The following is a 6,819-nucleotide window of genomic DNA, read 5'->3' on the forward strand; positions in this document are numbered from 1 at the left end:
ACTCCTAGGATCACTTCTTCAACCTGTAGCACCCAGGTCCTGTACTTGCATTAGTTCAGGCACAGGTGAAAGGTCAGCTGGGGCTGCCTACCTTATGACCAGTTTCATTTTTAGTTTATGTAGACTGCAAAATTAGTATTGGTCCTCACCTGAATGGTTCTGGAAGCATGTCTTACAGAGCCTCTCTGGGGACCCCTAAACTGGGTGTCATTGTGGACCCCAAGTTTCCTCTCTTCACCTTGAGGCTAATGTTTTTGGTTCTTGTGTTTGTCCACAAACAATTCTAATACCAATTTTTCTCGTGTAAAATGAATGAATCTCTTTTATTTACTTCCAGTTGTACAAGGCGAGAAAATTAAGTTCTCAAGTCAAATAGGCAGCAATGGTACCATGGGTGCTGAATTGGGAATCAAGAGACTGTGGACAAGACACGTGGGCCTCGGTGTCCTTATCATCCCCACTTATGAGAATGGAGCTTGGACTGGGTCATAACTAGGGTCAGCGTTCCCACCCTACACAATGACCACAGGGTCCTTCACTAAGTTCCTCCATGAAACCCAGCTGGCTTCCATTCAGGGCCCTCTAACGTGCTGTTCCTTCTGCCCCTAATGCCTCTCGTGGCGCTTTACTTGGCAGTTCTTCTCACCACTGATTTGTCTCAAATGTCAGGCTCTTTGGAGTCACCTTTCCTGACCACCAAGTGGCACCGGACTCCCAGCAGTTTCTACTCCACTAATCCATCTTGTTTCTGCCATTGCATTTACTGTGTCCATCCTTCTTTATTTTGTGTTTTTTAGTTTACTCCTGTTTCCCTCTCACCAATACACACACACACACACACACACACACACACACACACACACACACCAATAACAGAAGCACCACAGGAGCAGGGAATGTGTCTTATGCCTAGAACAATGCCGGTATTCCATACATGTTTATTGAATAAATGAATGGGTGGTTTTTCTGTGAGCAGAGCCATAACCTGAGACAAATAACTATTTTGACAACTACATAAAGGGTGAGGGTTTCATTGCAGTATGTGAGCAGTTTTTCTCTGAATTGCTGCTTCTATGACACAGGGCCGGCTTATAGAAATGATTCGTTCCCTTCTCAGTTCCTTCAGCTCACCCATAACCAATGTCTAAGGTGACCAACTCATCCTGGTTTACCAGGCACTTTCCTGGTTTTAGCACTGAAAGGCCATTCAGGAAAACCCTCAGAACCATGCACACAGATGCTTGATCACCCCACCAGGGATCCAGAATTAGGAATCTCTGCAGCTGAGGTCATTATACTTGTCCCTGCTCCTTGTCACTTTCTCGTGATTCTGCCGACCACACTCCCTCCTGGCAGTACCAACAGCCAGCACACTGAAAACATTCCCTTGTATACACAAAAACCTCAGACAGAAAGGTGAAGAAAATGGCGTTTGAGATAGGATTCAATCAGATGTTTCCAACAGATGTATTACTTTCCTAAAACAGATATGGTTAATAATTTTTTTAATTATTAGGTTTTAATGAAAACCTAAATGTCAAAAAAAATAGAGACTAGTTTTATGAACTAGAATATATCTACTTGATAGAACATTATCCAATTATTAAAAACAACAGGAGAAATATATAGCCACAATGTTAAGCTTTCAAAAATGGCTTCTGGCCGGGCACGATGGCTCACGCCTGTAATCCCAACACTTTGGGAGGCCGAGGTGGGTGGATCACGAGATCGAGATTGAGACTATCCTGGCCAACATGGTGAAACCCAATCTCTACTAAAAATACAAAAATTAGCTGGGTGTGGTGGTGCGTGCCTGTAGTCACAGCTACTCAGGAGGGTGAGGCAGGATAATTGCTTGAACCCTGGAGGTGGAGGTTGCAGTGAGCTGAGATCACGCCACTGCATTCCAGCCTGGTGACAGACCAAGACTCGGTCTCAAAAACACAAAACAAAACAAACAAACAAACAAAAAACAGCTTCTATGCTACGATTAAAACCATGAAAAGCTATAAGCATGTTGGCTGGAATTGAAAAGGTACATCAATGTATGTTGTTCTGTTGAGATAATGGAATTGCTAGGTAGAGAGTTTTGTTTTGATGTTTTTTAATGTTGTTATTATGTGGTTTATAGGATGAATAATCATTATGATGCTTTTAAAAAAATCGTCTTAAGCAGAAGGATTGGCCATGAACCTCCAGGTGACATGGCATTAGTGCTCCTCAGGTAAATTTTAGCTCTTTTGAGCAACGCATAGTTCCACTTCCACTCCCAGTCAAGTTGTAGGTAGCTGGGCCCAGGATCCAGAAGCCCTGGGTGCTATACTGCCAGGCAGCAGGGCTCAGCCACATGTCAGAAGTCTTGGCTTCCCAGCAAGCACGGTGGCTCATGCCTATAATCCCAGCACTTTGGGAGGCTGAGGCGGGTGGATCACTTGAGGTGAGGAGTTCGAGACCAGCCTAGTCAACATGGTGAAACCCTGTCTCTACCAAAGATATTATCCAAGTGTGGTGGCGCACACCTGTAGTCCCAGCTACTAGAGAGGCTGAAGCAGGAGAATCGCTTGAACCCGGGAGGCAGAGGTTGCAGTGAGCCAGGATTGAACCACTGCACTCCAGCCTGGGCAACGGGGTGAGACTCTGCTCTCGGACTTGGCAACTCCTTTAAATTGCTGGTCCTCCTGCAATTTTGACTCCCATTCTGGTATCCCCAGGGAAATATTCTCCTGGCTACGGAGGTTTGGAGGAAAGAGGGAGTACAGAGCTTCCATATTCACCCTCAAAACACAGCCCAAGCATCATTAGTGCTCCACCCCCACATCTCACTTCCTTCAGAAAAAAGAGCCCCGCCTTGGCATGGAATATTCCCTGGCTGCTTCTTCAGGCTTGGCTACCTCCACTCTCCCATATGCTATGAATCCGCTTTGCTCACACCCTTCTCTCTGCCTGTGGTGCCCTTTTACCACCTTACACCATGTCTGCCTCATTGTCCCACCCACTCCCCCCACCCCCCTCACCTTTATCCAGGATATCTTTACATTTCTGCTCTAGAGTTTTAGTGTTCCTCCCCTGAGTTTGTGGGTGTGCTGCAATTGTTCCATTACTCATCTATACCCCAAAGAAGATGTGTTTTTCTGAAGGACCATGTCCTCTTTCTTTCTGTGTATCCATCCCCTTAACACAGTCCCTGGTCACTAGGAGGTGCTCAATAGATTTATATGAATATTGAATTGCAGGAGATGGCTCTAGTGCCTATATTTTAGTGATAAAAATTAAGAGGCTATAGTGGGTGTGTGCTAATGGTGAACAATTCATTTGGGACTAGAACTTAAGGATGAGTTTTGTTTCATTTATTTAGTTTTCCAACATTTCATGAGAATGTTCAAACATACAGAAAAATTTTAAAGCTTCATTTCTTACAATCTCAATTTTCTCTATTTCAGGTGGAGCCAAGTAGTCCCCAAACTCCCCAACTACTGGGGTGGGATCAGCGTGTTCTAAACCTCCAATTGCCTGAGGCCAAAACCTAGACCATAGCATGATTAGCTTTGACATTTTGCCCATCTCATGAATGTAATTATACCTGTAGCTTAGTCAGTCAGTCCTTTTTGCTAGCTAGAACCTGACTGTTTGAAAAGGCTTTCTCCTCTACTATCTAATTTTGAGCCTCTCAACAACCCTATAAAATAGGAAAAGGATGTATTTTAAACACTCCACAGATGGGGAAACTGGGGTTCAGGGAGGTTGGCTTGCCTGTGCAGTTAGTATAGGATGGACTTGGATCTTGAGTCCAGTTGTTCTCATACATTGTCTCATCACAGTAAACTCCCAGGAATGGTTCATTCAGTTTTGCCATGACTCACTTGGCCACTGCACTGTGGGCTGTCATCTACAACTTTCACATTGTACATGGTTTTCCAACAGTTGCTGGTGACACTCAGATCTAGCCTGCAGTAAAACTAAAGGGAATAATGGGCCTTGAGAAAAACAAGAATCCAATCAGCGTAGGTCAGTAGAATGGGCTAGCGAAAATAACTCAGGTTTTCACGAGGTACAGAGAGTGCAGAGAAGCAGTTTAAATGAGAAGCCACTTTTCCTCTCTTACCTAGGAGAGAAGTTGTCATTGTACAGTGAAATAAATGCCTGCCTATTTTATTTATTCTTTTCGTGTAGCTAAATCTATCAGTTTCCATGGTGCCCTGTGTTCACCATGGAAACTCTGACAAGCTCGTTATGCTTTAGAGAAAAAAAAAAAGATACACCAAAAATTTGAGATGGGATAAATGCGTTCCTTTTAAAACCGTGTGTTCTTCTGAGTGGGAAGCCTTAATGGATAGCAAATCATAATGATCTCCATTTTCCAGTTCTTAGGTGAGAACCCAGGTTTGCCTATCCATAGAGGCAGCACCCTCGGCCCCCCAAAACTACTTTATCTGTATAGTGTAGTTATGCCTGTGAGTATCCCACCTCTGTATTTACTGACAATAGAGAGATGGCTCAATTCATATTTTGTCAATTTTTATGAGAATATAGTGCTAGTCCCTATAAATATTCTTTAACAGTTTGTTCACTTAACAAATATTTATTGGACATCTATATTATGATAGGCACCATGCTAAGCACTGTGGGCATGACTGTATGAAACAGATATTGTCTTACCCATATGGAACTTACACTAATATATTTTCTCTCTGCCACCTCTAGGAGTAGAAATTAATAGCTTTCATAGTATTACTGTAACATTTCCCTAGCATAATTAGTGAATGTCGTATTATCATATATACTACATGTCAAATCTTAAGTGATACGAATATAATACAAGGCACTTAACAATTGATGCTGAAGTGACACATTGATAACAATGCTCTAGTATGCTATTTAACATTACTTGTTTTAAAGAAGTCTATTGTTACTATTACTAGTATTTTGAGGCAGAGTCTCACTCTGTCGCCCAGGCTGGAGTGCATTGACACCATCGCGGCACACTGCAACCTCCACCTCCCAGGCTCAAGGGATTCTTTTGCCTCAGCCTCCCCAGTAGCTGAGACTGCAGGCGCCTGCCACCACACCCGGGTAATGTTTATATTTTTAGTAGAGATGGGGTTTCACCATGGTAACCAGGCTGGTCTCGAACTCCTGGCCTCAAGTGATCCATTCTCCTCAGCCTCCCAAAGTGCTGGGATTACAGACATGAGCCACTGCGCCTGGCCAGAAGTCTATTATTTTTAAATAGCTCCTATATTACTCTTGAAAAATCGGCATATGTTTATTTTTTAAGATTTGAACATTTTAAAATACCGTATCTCACTATCCAGATATATTATCACCATTAGCACCCTTGTGGTTTATTTAGAAAAGTTCAAATATAGAAAAGACAAAAGATGGTAGCCTAGAAGTTTGTAGATGAGAAAAGTAGGGAAGAGGAAAGCTACCTCTTCTTTTTAGAATAGCAATTAAGTTTGGAGAAATGCATACATTTTTCCCGAATTTTATAGAAAAAGAGAAAACAGAACGAGAGGAATGAGTTGCAACTTGACTTAGGTTTTATGCCAGACAGGTGCAGGGAGATATTTTTCTGGCTGGAAGGTTTTAAGTAGTATGTAGGCAGCTGTTTCCATCACCTACTCATACTGCTGATCCCTCAAATCAGGTAGCACGTTAGTAAAATTTAGCTGATGCCAGCTTCCTACCATGACAGCAAGCTCAAAGCAAATATTCTTGGGCCGGGTGTGGTGGCTCATGCCTGTAATCCCAGCACTTTGGGAGGCCTAGGCGGGCGTATCACCTGAGGTCAGGAGTTCAAGACCAGCCTGGCCAACATGGAGAAACCCCGTCTTTACTAAAAATACAAAATTAGCCGGGCGTGGTGGTGCATGCCTGTAATCCCAGCTACTCGGGAGGCTGAGGCAGGAGAATCGCTCGAACTCGGGAGGCGGAGGTTGCAGTAAGCCAAGATCGCGCCATTGCACTCCAGGGCAACAAGAGTGAAACTCCACCTTAAAAAAAAAAAAAAAAAAAATTCTTGACCTGTGTTACTTTGTGTACATTTATGCTCCAACATGGATTATAAAGGTATTCTAGCCAGGTACAGTGGCTTATGCCTGTAATCCCAGCACTTTGGGAGGCCGAGGCAGGTGGATCATCTGAGGTCGGGAGTTCGAGACCAGCCTGACCAACATGGAGAAATCCCATCTCTACTAAAAATACAAAATTATCCAGGAGTGGTGGCGTATGCCTGTAATCCCAGCTACTCAGAAAGGCTGAGGCAGGAGAATCGCTTGAACCCAGGAGGCGGAGGCGGCAGTGAGCCGAGATCGCGCCATTGCACGCCACCCTGGGCAATAAGAGCGAAACTCTGTCTCAATAAATAAATAAATAATAAATAAATAAATAAAAATAAAAATAAATAAAAGGTATTCCACTTTTACTATCAAGGGATACGCAATACATACAATCAATACCTATAGGTTCCTATTCCAGCTCAGTCACAAGCCAATGATATCTTGGCAAAGTCATTCCACTTTGGGTCTTGGTTTCTTCATCTGCAAGATGAAAGGTCACCTGCTATCACTGGTTCCACACTTCTTTTTTTTTTTTTTTGAGACGGAGTCTTGCTCCATTGCCCAGGCTGGAGTGCAGTGGCGCGATCTCAGCTCACTGCAAGCTCTGCCTCCCGGGTTCATGCCATTCTCCTGCCTCAGCCTCCCGAGTAGCTGGGACTACAGTTGCCCGCCACCACACCTGGCTAATTTTTTTGTGTTTTTAGTAGAGACGGGGGTTCACCATGTTAGCCAGGATGGTCTCGATCTCTTCACCTGATGA

The sequence above is a fragment of the Symphalangus syndactylus genome, chromosome 3 (genome assembly GCF_028878055.3).
Source record: "Symphalangus syndactylus isolate Jambi chromosome 3, NHGRI_mSymSyn1-v2.1_pri, whole genome shotgun sequence".
NCBI classification, from domain to species: domain Eukaryota; kingdom Metazoa; phylum Chordata; class Mammalia; order Primates; family Hylobatidae; genus Symphalangus; species Symphalangus syndactylus.